The sequence below is a fragment of the Mycteria americana genome, chromosome 1 (assembly GCF_035582795.1).
Source record: "Mycteria americana isolate JAX WOST 10 ecotype Jacksonville Zoo and Gardens chromosome 1, USCA_MyAme_1.0, whole genome shotgun sequence".
Taxonomy (NCBI): Eukaryota; Metazoa; Chordata; class Aves; order Ciconiiformes; family Ciconiidae; genus Mycteria; species Mycteria americana.
The window spans coordinates 120,039,702-120,053,721 of NC_134365.1; the positions used below are offsets into that span (position 1 = coordinate 120,039,702).

At 44.7% G+C, this 14,020-nt stretch overlaps 1 protein-coding gene across 3 annotated transcripts in view; it reads left to right on the top strand.

The window, feature by feature from the left end:
- KCNE2 (potassium voltage-gated channel subfamily E regulatory subunit 2) overlaps positions 1–14,020 on the top strand; it is a 70,288-nt gene that overhangs the window by 14,274 nt on the left and 41,994 nt on the right. Inside the window, exons 2-5 of one of the 3 annotated variants that reach the window (XM_075518077.1) lie at positions 2,020–2,121; positions 3,764–3,854; positions 4,428–4,555; positions 9,224–9,415. The gene's annotated coding sequence lies outside the window, so the exon portion shown is untranslated. Of the gene's footprint in view, positions 1–1,999; positions 2,122–3,763; positions 4,056–4,427; positions 4,556–9,223; positions 9,416–14,020 lie in introns of those variants that run through there. The other 2 variants (XM_075518068.1, XR_012777984.1) reach the window with 2 other exon arrangements.

Here is a 14,020-nt window from a genome sequence, read left to right on the forward strand (position 1 = left end):
AATTGTGCGGGAGAGCCACAGGCACGGCTCACGTTCAGGAGAAAGCAGGAGTATCCAGCTGTATCCTGCTTGCCTACTTTGATGTCTTTGGCTGAGATAGTGACACGTGATTCAGACCACCTACTCTCCAGGCCCTGGCTCCCTAGGTGGTCAAAGGGGAGAAGAAATTGTGAACCTGGCACAGCACACCTGTAGCGTGCCTCGTGCATCCTTCTTCACTGACTGCACAGGCAGCAGGCATTTGGCAGCCCTGGGCACTACGTGGTTTCATGTGTTTGTCCCTTTCTTGATCTTAAACACTGTAGTATGGGCCTGCGTCCACCTGAGGCACCACAGGATGCAGTTTGAGTGCACCTTGCCATGAGCACGCCGCTGTGTTTGTGTTTGCCTTGCCATTTCTGAATAAGACCAGATGATGATGTGTATGCTTTACCTACAAGCAGTAGGCAGTATCAGGACAATCTCCACCTGGCCTGGAGGGACTGTCTCTGGAGAGGAACGTGTCTGAGGTAAATCCAGGCAGCACATCAACTTTCTGCACACTATGTTAGGGTTTTTCATGTTGTTCTGTTTTAAACTCTCCTTGGTTTTTTGGGGGTTTTTTTTGTTTTGTTTTGTTTTTTTTCAAGTGGGAAAGGCATCAGGAGGCATGGGGAGGCTGAGAAAGCACTTTGGAGGTGATGCTCACACTTTACTCTTCAGCCTTTGGAAGTAATGGGGACTTAGATCTCCATCGTAAGCATCTCTGTGTACTTGCAAGTGAAGTGAGCGACAGAGGAAACTGGTATAACAACTGTGGGCATGAAGGAAACCCACAGTCAAAGGCAGCTTATCTGCTAGGGCTTGCCCAGCTGCTGGTTATCATCCATGTTGCATCTGGCTTTTCACAGTACATCTGTTTAGCATAAATAACTTTTTTTTATTGGTGTCCTATGGTACATCCAAACAATGAACAGAAGAAAAAAGAGAAACTGTAAATAAATTTTACAATGTCAGTAAGACTATTCACATTAAGGGAAACTATTTTGAGTGAATGCCCGTTCTTAATAAATTGCTATTATTCTGGTGTTTTTACAAAGACCACAAGGAAAAAAAGAAGAAAAAACCAGAAACGATTGAAAAATGGAAACACTGAATGTCACTGCTCAATCACTCCTTTTAATAATAAATACTTCTAAGCTGTTCTCCTAGCAAATGAGGTGCCAAGATTTTTTTTTTCCTTTTGGTGTCTATCTGAAAGCCAGTGGCATAAAAAAAGACCATGAGTCAGCTGGCTGAGCTCCCTTTCCTGAATGCTCCCCGGGCAGCTGTGTTTCAACCCATATTACCAGCCCTGGGTCTGAGGAGGCTTTCTGGCACCTTGGGGCTCACCTGCCCAGCCCAGCACTCTGCAGAAGTGCCTGCACTGACTGCGAACCCACAAGCTCAGCCCTCAGAAGGAGGAGAGCCTTGCTACCGTGCCCAGCTGGTGTGTCACACTTAAGACCAGCAACACTTCTTAAGACAGCAGGTTTTGCTAAGAAGGATGCCTACGGTCTTAATTGCCAGTTACTGATGCCTTGTTTGTTGTACTTTCTCAGAAATGGGACCTTACAGTCCACTTTACCAAGAACTCTGCTCAACCATCCAAATCTCCCCCTGGAGCTAAAACTCACCCTTTCTGAAACATTATCTCCTGGGTACTCCTGGTTTAACTCTCTAGGACCATGTGGACTTTCTAAATTTCTAAGGAAGGAAAATTCTTCCTTAGAAATTCTTCTTCAAGGAATTGCAAGGAAATTTCTAAATCTCTATATCAATGAGGCATCATGGCAAACCATAACTGTGGGCAGCACACTGCACGGCGAGGGCAGTCTTTTCCCACAGCGTTCCTGTCACTGAGCATCACGGGGATAGTGGTTTCAGGGGTCCCAGCAAATCTTCTTCTGTTTTTCCTCTTCTAAATTTTCTGTTTATTTTTTTTAGCGATCAGGCTATTTTATCTGTGTCTATTTTACAGCCCCGGTGTGTTTCCCTCAGTTAATTCCCGTCCGCAGGGATTCTGGGAAGCTGCTGTCTTTGGCATCTCCACACCTAGAGGAGCCCTTTGCAGATAAGAGCCGCTGGCACCACAGGAGTGAGGTATGTAATGTGTGGCTGTCCTGGAAATCTTACATTAGAAATACGGATGTCTCACCTGATGTTGGAAAATCAAGTGTTAGGCTGACCGTGACAGATGCTGATTGAAGGTCATGGCCCAACAGGCAGGCAGGAACAGGGGCGTACTGGAAATAATGCCAGAGGATGGGGCTCTCAAGCCACAGCGGTGCCATCGTTCAAAGGTTTGCAAACCTTGCAGATACATTAACCACAACAGGTACTGCCTCCTTGTTGGGGAGGATTTCCTGGGCAACATGGCCGTGCTCCTGCATGGTGGTGCAGATGGCAGTAAGGTCTGAGGAGATCAGACACCTACAGACAAGGAGAAGCTGGGCTGTATTCTAGTGACACAGGCACTGGTAGCTTGGGACAGTCTAGGGAGGACCTTGCCATCCTCTCTTTTTCTGACGTGGCATCTGGAGCTGCACCCAGAAAGTCTGGGGTTGGTGTAGAAAAGGCGGTTTTGCCAACAGTGAGAGGGCTCATCCTCCAGGAGCGTGAGGCGGCCAAGGTCATGGTCTGCTGTACCCACCACAGTCTGCCAGCCAAGGAAGTGGGCCCAGGGCCTGAACGAGCTCTTTTGCCTTCTCGCACACCCCAGAAGTGCTCTTATAATGAAATAAGGCCAGGGCCCAGTGAGCCAAAGGGAATTAGAGACGTTGTATGTGCTCACATGCTTGCTCCATGGGGCAATTTTAATGAGTAATTGATTGCTAATTATATGTGCTGCTTTGTGGTGAAACATCATGGTACTTTGATATCGACCAAGAACTGAAAGTTTCTGTTGTGCTTATTTTTCAAAAACTTTTGGCCTGCTGATCTGTATGGGATATTTTGTGCCTGATTAATTTAATGTATTGTCTTGGGTGAGTGTTGATTTACTTGCTGAATTCAAGATCAATTTTAATGAAGCTCTTAGTGCGTGCTGGTTTGGGGACACAGGGTGCCATGTTATTGCTTTGTCTAGATTGCTCACTGTTTTGTTAGACTTCAGTAAGAAAACTTCTGGCATAGTGACAGCTTCCCACTTCCCTACAATTAAGTAGACAACAACAGAGCTTAAACAGACAACAAACTTTATTAAACTCACATGTACATACATAACAAGTAGAAACGTTAGAGCAAGCTAGTTTGACCTATGGGCCAATAGCACCAAAAAGTATATTCTTTTTTAACTCCCAGACCAGGTGCAATCAGGGAAACAGCAACTGCAGCTGAAGTGCCAGGCTGTAAATTAAAAGGGAAAATAAAATGCAGACATCATCAAGGATATTAATATCTGCTCCGTTCTTCACCACCACTGTTTCCCTTCACCCTTTCTCTTTTCCTACATCTGGGGCAGGACAATGCAGTCATAAAAGTCCTGGGAGAAGGATGGGGCAGGGGCTCAGAGTGCTGGGAAATGCCTCATGGAGCTCCATGTAACCAGGGCATAGAGCTGGGATGCTGTTGGACTTCCAGTGTGCGGCCAGCCATGGCTCCTCAAGGTGCTGGGGCCTCCCCAGGTACTACAAGTCTGCTGTGGAGGTGCTCAAACCCAGAGGGCTTGCAATGGCATTGCGACCACGACTACCTGTATCGATGCAGCTGAAACTCTGGTGTTTGTTTTTTCCCTTTTCAGCAGGATATGGCTGTGCCCTCTGGATCAGCGGCTGCATGTTTGGAAGAACATCCTGCTTGGACAGAGCAGAAGTTAACTAGGACTTTTGGAGCTGGTAGTGGTTATGCTGGGAGCAGACCAAGGGGAATATTTGCTTTCCAATTCCAAACAGGAAACTATAAGCGGATCCAGCTTGCAGGGAGTGTGGCGTGGGAGGACGCGCAGAGACACAGGAACAGGGAGATGCAGGAATGCTGGTGGAGGACTTTTCCACCCTTGAAATGCACAGCCACAGTTAGCTCCCCTTAGCAGCGAGGTAAATCACAGCTCCACGCCTGGGACTGGAGAGCACCTGTGAGCTTCTCTCACCTTGGGAAATGGCATTTGGCCCTTCCAGGGTAGACAAGTGGGTGGTGCTGGCAGGAACGTGATCATCAGTTCTTTCTCATTCTTTAGAGAAGACACACGCTAACTTGTCATGCTCTCTTTAATTTGATTTTGTATGACAAACAAGCCCAACTGTTTAATGTCCTGTGCACAAGAAGGAGAAAGCAATTATGTTATTTGAGGGGAAAAAGCCATTTGCTTTGCTTCTGTAAGCAAAACATGAATTGGCACTTATGGGGTCCAAAGGACCACAGAATTTTCTACAGTATCAGATTCCAGAATGCTGATGTTTCTTTTCCAGAGAGATTTAACAGCAGGATGAGACAAAAGGATACACAGCAGGCCTGAAAGGTCCTTCCTCTCCTGAGTAGTCCCCATCAAGCCAATGGGTAAATGTCTGCAGAAGAGGACCACACTGAAGTTGTGTTGGTAGGTGAACAGCAATGCTTGCCAAACAAGGCACCCCATTCAATCTGTTTTCAATGATTTAAAACTGAGCTAGAAAATGTGAATCCAGGCAGGAAATTGGCATTTAAATTATACACTTGAGATGACTGAGCCTTTTTTTTAAAAACAATTTAAAAAATTTCACATCCTGAGGGATGTGAAAGGAGTTAGGGCATGGAGACGACATGAAAACAGAGTCCTTTCATATGCTGCTTGACATTTCAGTAATTCTTCAAGAAGCATTTTTGACTTCTTTTAAATGTAGAGTTTTCTTAGCCAAGTTTGCAGCATGAGAAGACTAAAGTTTAATCTTTTCAACATACGCAGTCTTGATACAGAGGTAGCTCTTTCCTGTATGTTTGTGCTGCTACCAGTGTACACATATACCTGCCTTGCTTCAAGCCTAGGAGATACTAGCATTAGAAATGTTGCAGATGACGCAGTAACTAAGGCATTTGGCTATGTCATGGACTCAAGTGATCTTGAATGAAATGGATATATATAGATATAAAATTAAAGTGTAATTCACATATTGGATATTTACAAACTATAGGATATATACATAGCATATATAAAATTAAAAATAAGTGCATTTAAGAGTGTTTCTAGTAATAACCTGCCTCATGATTAACAAGATCAGCAAGAAATTGGTGCAAATTTTCTTCTTAATCAACAGTGCTAGGAAATAATGATTAATGTAATAAATATGTGTTAATAGTGGAAAGCTGACTTGGGCATCAAGGGATTGACCTGGGCCTCAGAAGCTCTCTCTTCATTTCCCTGCACTGTTAGACTCTTCTTGACTGACTGCTGATAGTATAAATTCAGCATTTGGGTATCTGACTGTTGTTAACATCAATGGCAGGTAATGTTTGAGGGTGCTGCCAGGGAGCACAGGAGCGAAGAATATTCAAGTGGTTCTCCAGAACTGTGGGCTGAGGTAACTATGGAGCATTTCGCCCAGAGAAGTTGATGGTCCTGATCTTCAAGCACCTAAATCTATGCCTTCAGCACTGGTGGTGAAAAAGCCCCCTTGCCACCACTCTCTCTCCCAGCTACCCCTCCACCACCATATGACCATTGTAGGTGCATGCAAGATGCTGTGCATATCTCCTATGCTGCAGTTGGGGGCAGCTCCACCCCCCAGCCCAAGCCAAAGTTCCTCAATAGGAGTCTCGGTTTCACTACTCTAAAGGGCTGCCATACATCTGTTATTTTTGTTATTATTTGTCATTCGATTTCCCCCTGGGTATGGCCCTTTTCTTTTCCCACCTGGAAATGGTGACTTGGCAGGTTCTAAGTTTTCTTGAGAGCTTCCAGCTGCGTGGTTGTCAGCCTTCACAGCCAGAAGGTGCTATTTCATTTTGACTGTATGGTCATAAGATAGATCAGCACAAAAGCTCCTTGTGTTATGGGTTGAAATCATGGTTATGTTTTGTTTTTCCTTCTGCACCGACTCCATGGAAGCCGTGTAGTGTATCTCCATCACTTCAGGGTGCAATGGATGGCTCTAGTGCTTATGTCCTGCATGTAAGTGCTAAGTTCAGCACTCTCTGCTGTCAGGCACAGAGTGGATGTTGAGGCATCTCCAGAGTAATGTTGATAGCTCTAGTACTGGTCAATGGCTCTGGGACCATGTTCAAAGCACACAGCGTGAAAAACATCTAAGGTAGGAGTGCAGATGTCCTACTCATGTCCTGTTCAGCTGCTCAGGCCCAGGCACTCAGCTCTGTTCCTTTGAGTCTCAGTTCATTTGCTTTCAAGGCCATCTCCCAGAGCCATCTAATTGTCCCCAGGATCTCTGCAAGGAGCCTGTATGCCCAGGCACTGGGGTCACAGCAGGAGGGAGCCCACAAGCTGTCAGGGCCTCTCAGGGCTAGATGTGACCACAGGGAGTGGCAAAATGCCAGAGTTTTGCCATATGAACAACAAGCACACACTGCGCTGACTGTCCCTAGTGATCAAGGATGAAAATTTCCGCATCCTTGGCTTTCTCCTTTCCTCCACACTGGAGTGCCCATTTATCTTGGAGGCTACAGCTTCAAGTAGCCGTCCCGAAGGTCCCCACCAGTGAGCTGGGTGGTCAAAGCCATTTACGAGAGTCACATTGTCTGGTTCTGCTCATATGCTTTAAGTCCAAGGCTATTCTTCTTCCTCTTATCTGATCACATTTCCCCAGCTGTGCAGTATGTGCCACATATAAATTCAGAGAACATAAATAATTTGCTTTGTTGAAAAGCAACCCATGATATACTCATTGCCTCTTCCTCTTTCAATCCACACTTGCTCACAGTGCCCTCTTTGCCCCTCGGTGCTTTCTGCTCCCTTGGCCTTTAGGACCCACTAATAACTCTCTCACCAGTGCACCATCAACGCACTGGAGGAGAGCACAGGAGTGGTAATTAAGGGCTGTGATGCAGTGGTACGCTGGGAGGGGATGCTTAGATCTCTGTGGCATGCCAGCACGTTGCTGACAGCTGTGCACCATCTACCAAAAGCAAGTAGCCCTGCTGGCATTCAGTTGTGCTGCTAGTGCTTTAACACAGGGTATTGTCACAAAATGGTGGTTTGCAGGCTTTAGCCGCAGGAAGATACCAGTTGTGCTGCAGTTGTTTGCCACTTGAAGCAGGATGGTGGCCTCAGGTATACTGGTGTCCCAACGTTTTGCTAATCTTGCTGTGCTGTTATCAGTCATTGGATGTGGCTGATGGGAGCTCTTGTGAGAAGTCACTCTTGTGCAGTATGTTCTAGTAACTCAGAAAGTTACCATCGCCTGAAGAAAAGAGTTTCAACTGAAGCTTCAGGAGGACTTCATAGTGAGCAGAACATCTGGCAATTAACTGTGACCAAGTCATTGAATTTACTAACTCTTTGCATCAGGGAAGGATTTCTTGTGCAGTTTTTCAGCATTTTGTTGGTACTAGTAAAATTACTTCCCTCTGCTAACCTTTTTAGGTGATGAAAATAGTGGGAAGTTTCACTGGACTTCGGATCAGGCCCTTAGAAAAGACAATGGTCATGGTAGTCATCTGCCCTTAGACTCAGCTTCCTGACCTACTCACCTCTCTGTTTTTTAGGTAAGACATACATTCCCTCACACATGGAGGGCTGGATAGGCGTGGCTCAACTCTTCCACTGTAGTGTGACCCAGTCACATCCCAGCCATTGCTAATGGGAAAACTCAGCTCATTCAGCCCCTCTGGGCATCTGCCTTGAATGCTACTCACGTGAGCTTGAAACATCCGTGGGGTTTGTTTAATCGGGGAACAAAAGCAGGGACTGACAAAAGTAATTTTTACCCCATTTGTAAAGGCACATGCACTGGTGAGTGTGAAAGCGGACTGGGGTGGATTAGCCCCTCTGTCCTCGTCCATATCCCTTACCTTCCCCTGATTGCCACAGAAAGTCCTCCTTGTTGGCATGCCAACCATTGTTTCCTAGCACACTTCTCCTAGACATCCCCGCTAAGCGTATATTGTTATCTCCCCAAGAAGGTACCCAAGTGTGGCAGCGCGCAGTTACAGGCAATGCATATATGCACGGCAACTCATTAGCCAGGCCTTTTTTCAAAGAATTTTTAACTTCATCTTTGGTTGCCTCGGCCGAAGGAAAGGTCAAAGGAAGGTGCAGAGAAAATGAAAAGCACGTAAAAGGTGGAGTGGCTTTGTGCTGCATTGAGGGATCTTCTATGCCTTGCTTGTTATGTAAAACCCATCAGAAGGAGGGGGGAATAAACAAAAGAATTTTCTTCTCAGCATGTGCTGGGACCCAGCACTGCAAATAAATGCATTGTTAGTTGAAATCAGTGTTTTGGTTTCTCCCTTCCTTTGTGAGATGCTGTAGAGGAAGCAGATTAAAGATTGCCAGCTTTCTGGCAAAATATACTGGTGGCATCATAATGACTTCATTATGGTCTCTAAATGAGCTAACAGACTAATAATGTGTTCAGGAAAAAATACACATTATGAACATGAACACAGGTGTAGGGTTAACCCCTTCTTTGGCGCCCCTTGCTTTGAATCCAGCTACTGCAGCTTAAGCCACAGTTCAGTGCTCTACTAGCTGGGCAGTAAAGGATTTAATTCAACAGCTGCGTGCCAACTAATTGCAGCTGTATTTTCTTCTGAGTTCATCTACAATGCAAACAACATGGCAGCTGTTTGCTTGTTTGTTTGCTTGGCTGGTGGTGGCTGGGAATGCTGCTGCTAGGTGGAAATGCCAGCACAGTGGTGCAGAGGCTCTGCGAGGCTCTGCAGCTCAAACCTCCTTTTATTAAAAAGGATTTTAAAAGTGGCTTATATGACATACCCCTCCTTTGGTTTTCCCTTATCGCTTTACATGCTGCATAAAACATGTTCACTGGAGGAAATGGAGATTCAACAGCAGGCCAAATCCTTCTGCCCAAACTAATTGTCTGCCTGCCTTGCTGATGTCTCCTCCACCTCACCTTCAGCATCACTGGACCCAGACTCCTACTGTCCTCATCACAGCTCCTGTAGTCCTCCTGCTGCCTCATCTCTGCCTTCATCACTTTCTGCCTCTACTCATCCGTTGCTTAAGTCTCTACATCATTTTTCATTTTGGATTATGTAAAAATCTTCCAGAATGTCCTTGTTAGCCATATATAGCTTTTCTGCGTTTTCTCTGGAGGTTTTCTGGACGTGATAATATGGACATTATGGTTACAGAATGGAAGCACAGGATACACAGGATGCTCTGCTCATGCTCGGCAAAGCCAACATTTCCAAACATGGGGGACTTTTGTTATGTGTGAAGACCAGCTATGAAACACTTGTTCAGGCATCTCTGATATGGCTCAGAAAACTGAGGTCTACCTGCCAGGTAAGTGTCTTGTACAATGATAGATATTAGTCAGGCACTGTTGCTGTATGGTAGGGTGTACTCATATAGTGCGAGTATCTGGGATGTACAAAAGTCTGTCAGCTCTGCTGCCCAGGTCTCCCTGCATCTGCCAGAGGTCCAGGAATCCAAACAAACATAGGAAGTCCTGAAAATGTCCTGAAATATCCTAAAAATAGGCAGAATTTCTAGGTGGAAGAAGAGCATGGGTTCAGGAAAATATGAGCACATGGGACCAAAGATATCTTTTATGTAAGCCACCTTTAATGTACAGACATTGCTACCCTGTTCCATGAATATTCGAACTTACGTATCCTGTTTTCTGATGGATTTGCATCTGGAGGCTGACTTTGGTCTGTGGGAAGATGCAGTATCTGATGGAAGCTCTTATGTCATTGGGATCGTTTATATGGCCTCTTTCTCTCCCATATGATGTTTAATACAGAGTGAATTCATACCGCAGCCCATGGATGGTGTGGTCAAGTCAAAGACTCTTCTAGGATCTCTGTCTTCTGCCTGCCCTCTATTTTCATGAACTGTGTAGGAGTTTTGTATTTTGAGATCTGTTCACCTGCCAGTTGTGGCTGAACTTAGTCACTGGGTGCAAAAATTATGAAATAGGACAAGAGACGGAGACTAACACATGGATAATATAATCATATTGGAATCCTTTCCTTAGGAAACGAGGCTAAAATCTGCTAGCCCGGCTCCTGCTCTTCCACTCCACATAGTGCTGCAACACCCTTTTTCTGGCCTTACTCTACCCACCACCCTACCCAATAACTTTCTATTGAGAATATAGTCTAGGGAATATTGTGCTCACTGTGCCAATCCTCTCTGTTCAACCTGTACACTGGGTCTTATTTTCTATTACGTGAGCTACTTGTCCACACTGTCCTGGTGGAGAGATGCCTCTCTCCCTCATTCTTGTGACATCATGTTTGGTGATAAGTCATCTCTCATCTGCCTTGTTGCTAGCATCTAATGTCAATGTTAGAGCTTTAATCTGAGTTCTTCCTGCTCTCTTACATAGTGCCTCTTTGGTGAGGGAGCTTCCCAGGAAAACCTGCAAGTTACTTCACTATTTGCTTTCAGATTCCCCTTCCCTGGGCTTCTGCGACAGCAGCTTGGCTCTGGCAACAGTGGTATGCTATGACTGCTGCCGACTGTGCTCTGCGGTATTTTCTCCTTACGTCCTGGCATCCCTAATCTACATCCATTCATTGTCTTCAGTCACTGTCCATAAAGTCTCTGGACCAGAGTTTAGTCAGGGGTTTTGCTGTTCCTAGCACAATGAGATACTAACCTGAAGACTGAGTTTCTTAGGCAACATAGTAAGACAGTAAGTAATAACATCGCATAGGTAACAGTAGTAACAAATGCAGCCATTTCCCAGCAGAGGAATGGTGCATCAGGATCCTTTGTGACTCAAGCACTGCACCTGAAAAAGAGAGGGACCCGTACCAGGAGTCAAGCTGCTACAGCTATGCATTCAGTCCTCTTCCTGCATGTAGGGCAGTGGAAGTATCTATGAAACTAAATGGTCAGCAAACTGATGGGAAGAACCATTGCTTAAACTGGCCTGCTGATGGGAAAGTGCAAGAGAATGAGAAGGACATCTCTGAGATACTAATTATTCTGCAAGGCCAAGATAACCAGGAGATGCCAGGGCAGTGCCTGTCAACCTGGTCCACTGAAGGTCACCAACCCTTTCTTTAGAAAACAGCATCTTCTGGTGTATTATTGCTGATGGTTTACACTTGCAATCAATTTAAAATGAAATTAAAAGAGGACTGCTCTTGCAGTTTTGATCCACTCTCCCCCCATTTTGTTGGTTCCTTTGGCTGCTTCTGTGTACATTAAAGAAATGTTCTTCTGGGTACATTAAAGAAAACTAATTACAAGCCTGTTGCACTCACTTTCTGAAACGTTATCACTGGTCTTTAGTATGCAGGTTGAAAACGCCTCCTTTGAAGAGCGAGACTGCAGAGCCCAGGAGTCTAGTTGGCATGCTTCAAAATGGACTAAACTTCTTAAACAGCAGAAGCATTGCTTCACTGCTTTTATTGGTCAAAGCCTGACAAATAGCCCTCTGCAATGACAAATTCCAGGATAGTCTGTGAGCCTGATCGATGCTGATTTATCATGCTCCATGCTGTCCTTGCCAAAACTGATGACTATATGCAGATGTACGTGTAAGAAAAGACGTCTGGGACTCGTTTATAAACAGTATATAACGAACAGTTCTTCTGTAAAACAAGCTATTGTTTATGTATGACTGCATCACCACTGCATCTTTTTAGGGTTTCTGTAAGAAGTGGGCAGTTGCCTTCAGCAAGTACATAAGTGGCTTGGCTGTTCCGTGAAAAGTGGAAAACAGAGAGAGAAGCTTTTTGATTGAGGGTGAAATTTAAGGTGTGAGTGGCTATTATCCATATCTTCCCCTCCTCTGAGTCTGCAATAAAGCAGACCAAGGCGTAATAAAGCTGTTGAGCTGGCATGAATGATTCTTTAGATGGTGTTCTGCTTAAGCATTCATTCCTTTCAAGCTATTTTCTTGCTTTAAAACTGCTGTTTAATGTATGTAGCTCAGGAGCTATTTGTAAGAAGCAGAGAACCCTGGCTGCATGCAGGTACCATTCATGAACAACAAAGTCACCTTAAAGAGTGTATGGATTTTCTTTGGAGACACAAGGGGTTTCTTTTGTAGGAACTCTTTATTAAAACAGATAATATGTATAAGAAGCAGGGAGTCATTTTCTGCTGCCACTGAAGATATTTAGGTCAGGACTTTCAGATCAATTCAGGTCTTGGGCAGCCTTAAGTCACCTGGAAAACAGTGGCCTGTGTACACTGTTATTCACTAAAATGAGCTGGAGCAAGTCTGGACTTAGAAGGCCGGTAGCCAGATGCCCAGTGATCTACACTGATTCTACTGGAGCAGCCCAAATTCATACTGGATGGAGATGTGGCTATGAAGACTGAGGCCATAGCCATTGATTTTTTACTTTTTCCCATTTACTTCCAGGTCTTCAAGAAGCTGGAGGCCAGCTCCTGTTCTCAGTTCATGACTACAGCCTGGTTGCACTACAGACTTAATGGCTCGTATCTTCCTTCTTTTCTGATATTTTTCTCTAGAACATGGAGGAAAAAATATAGCACACAATGCATCAGCTTCCTGTTCCAATCCTATGAATGTTTTATGGAGATGAGCCAGCTTTGTGTGCAAACACATCGCGTGTTTGCATAGGGTTTGAATGCAGAGTGGTCCTATAGGGACAATGAACATGTCACCTGGAAGAGCAGCTGGTTTGCATATGATCTCAGCTACTGAGCTGTTCAGTGCCAGAAGTGAACAGTGTGGCACCCATAAAATCTTTCATTCATGCTAGCATAAAGCTAAGCAGCAGTTGAGGTTGCATGGTCCAACTACCTTTCTGTTTGCCTGCTCTAAAGGCAAACCTGCCACCAGCATGGAGAACATATTAATGAGTGAAAGTTTCCTGATAGGAAAACAATTGAAGGAACTGAGCACTTTCCAAAAACAATAAGTGGGCTTTAAGGAAGGTATATTTGAGGGCTAAAATTCTTGTTACTGTACAACACCCCTTGTGAGGATACAACACCCAGCAGAAATATGCAGGAGTAAGTGGGAACAAGACTGTTCATGTAGGAGAAAACAAAATTATCCTGTAACAAGCTATAATGCAATCCTAAGTGTTTTGGAGGTGATGCAAAAACTGCCACTAATTCTGAACAAGGTTTGGATGGGGCCTATAGCAAGCACAAAGTGAATATTACAGGCGATCCAGGTCCTCACAATGGGATCATCTATTTTCTTTCAAATAAAGGGATTGGGAAACAGTGTTCACTTTGATGATGGCTTTTTATTGGAAAGATTTCATCCTTGTTGGACTAGTGTAGAAACGAGAACCATCATTCATGCTGATGAGGATAGTACAGATTCTCAAACACAACTACATGCTTACACTGAGAGGAAAAGATGAAGTGACCTGAATTAAAACTGTGACGGTGTGAAAGAAAGTGAGAAAGGTCAAAGGAGACCTAGATGTGTGGAAGGGGATATATGTAAGTGGGCACGGTTAGACGAGGAAATGAAGGCCCCAGGGAAAAATACCAGAGGACTGATGAGATAGCTGGCAAGGGGGACTCTCGGAAAATATTCTGAAGGGAAAGAGAAACTGAAACATTGTTTGGAGAATGTAGGGCATCTGTGACAGCTTCCTGCCAATTATACACTGTAAAAATGGCAAGTCACTGACTGCTTTCTGCGCTTGATATTTAGAGGAGACTCTGCATTTTGTCTCGCAGCATTCTTTTCTGCCTCCCTTGGACTGGCATCCCTGTATAATACACTCACAAGACATCATTTTAAGGAAAACAAAGACTGAGGGCTTTTTGTTCGTTTTTTGTTGGGCTATTTTTTTTTCCAGAAAGAGCCTAGCATTTACCTAAAGCTGTTCCCAATGAAGTCAGTGGTAAAGTTCCCATTGACATTTCATTAGAGAACAGTTGTAGTGTCACGGAGGCTTTTGGAAAACACTGCCCTCTGCACGCCAAACAAAT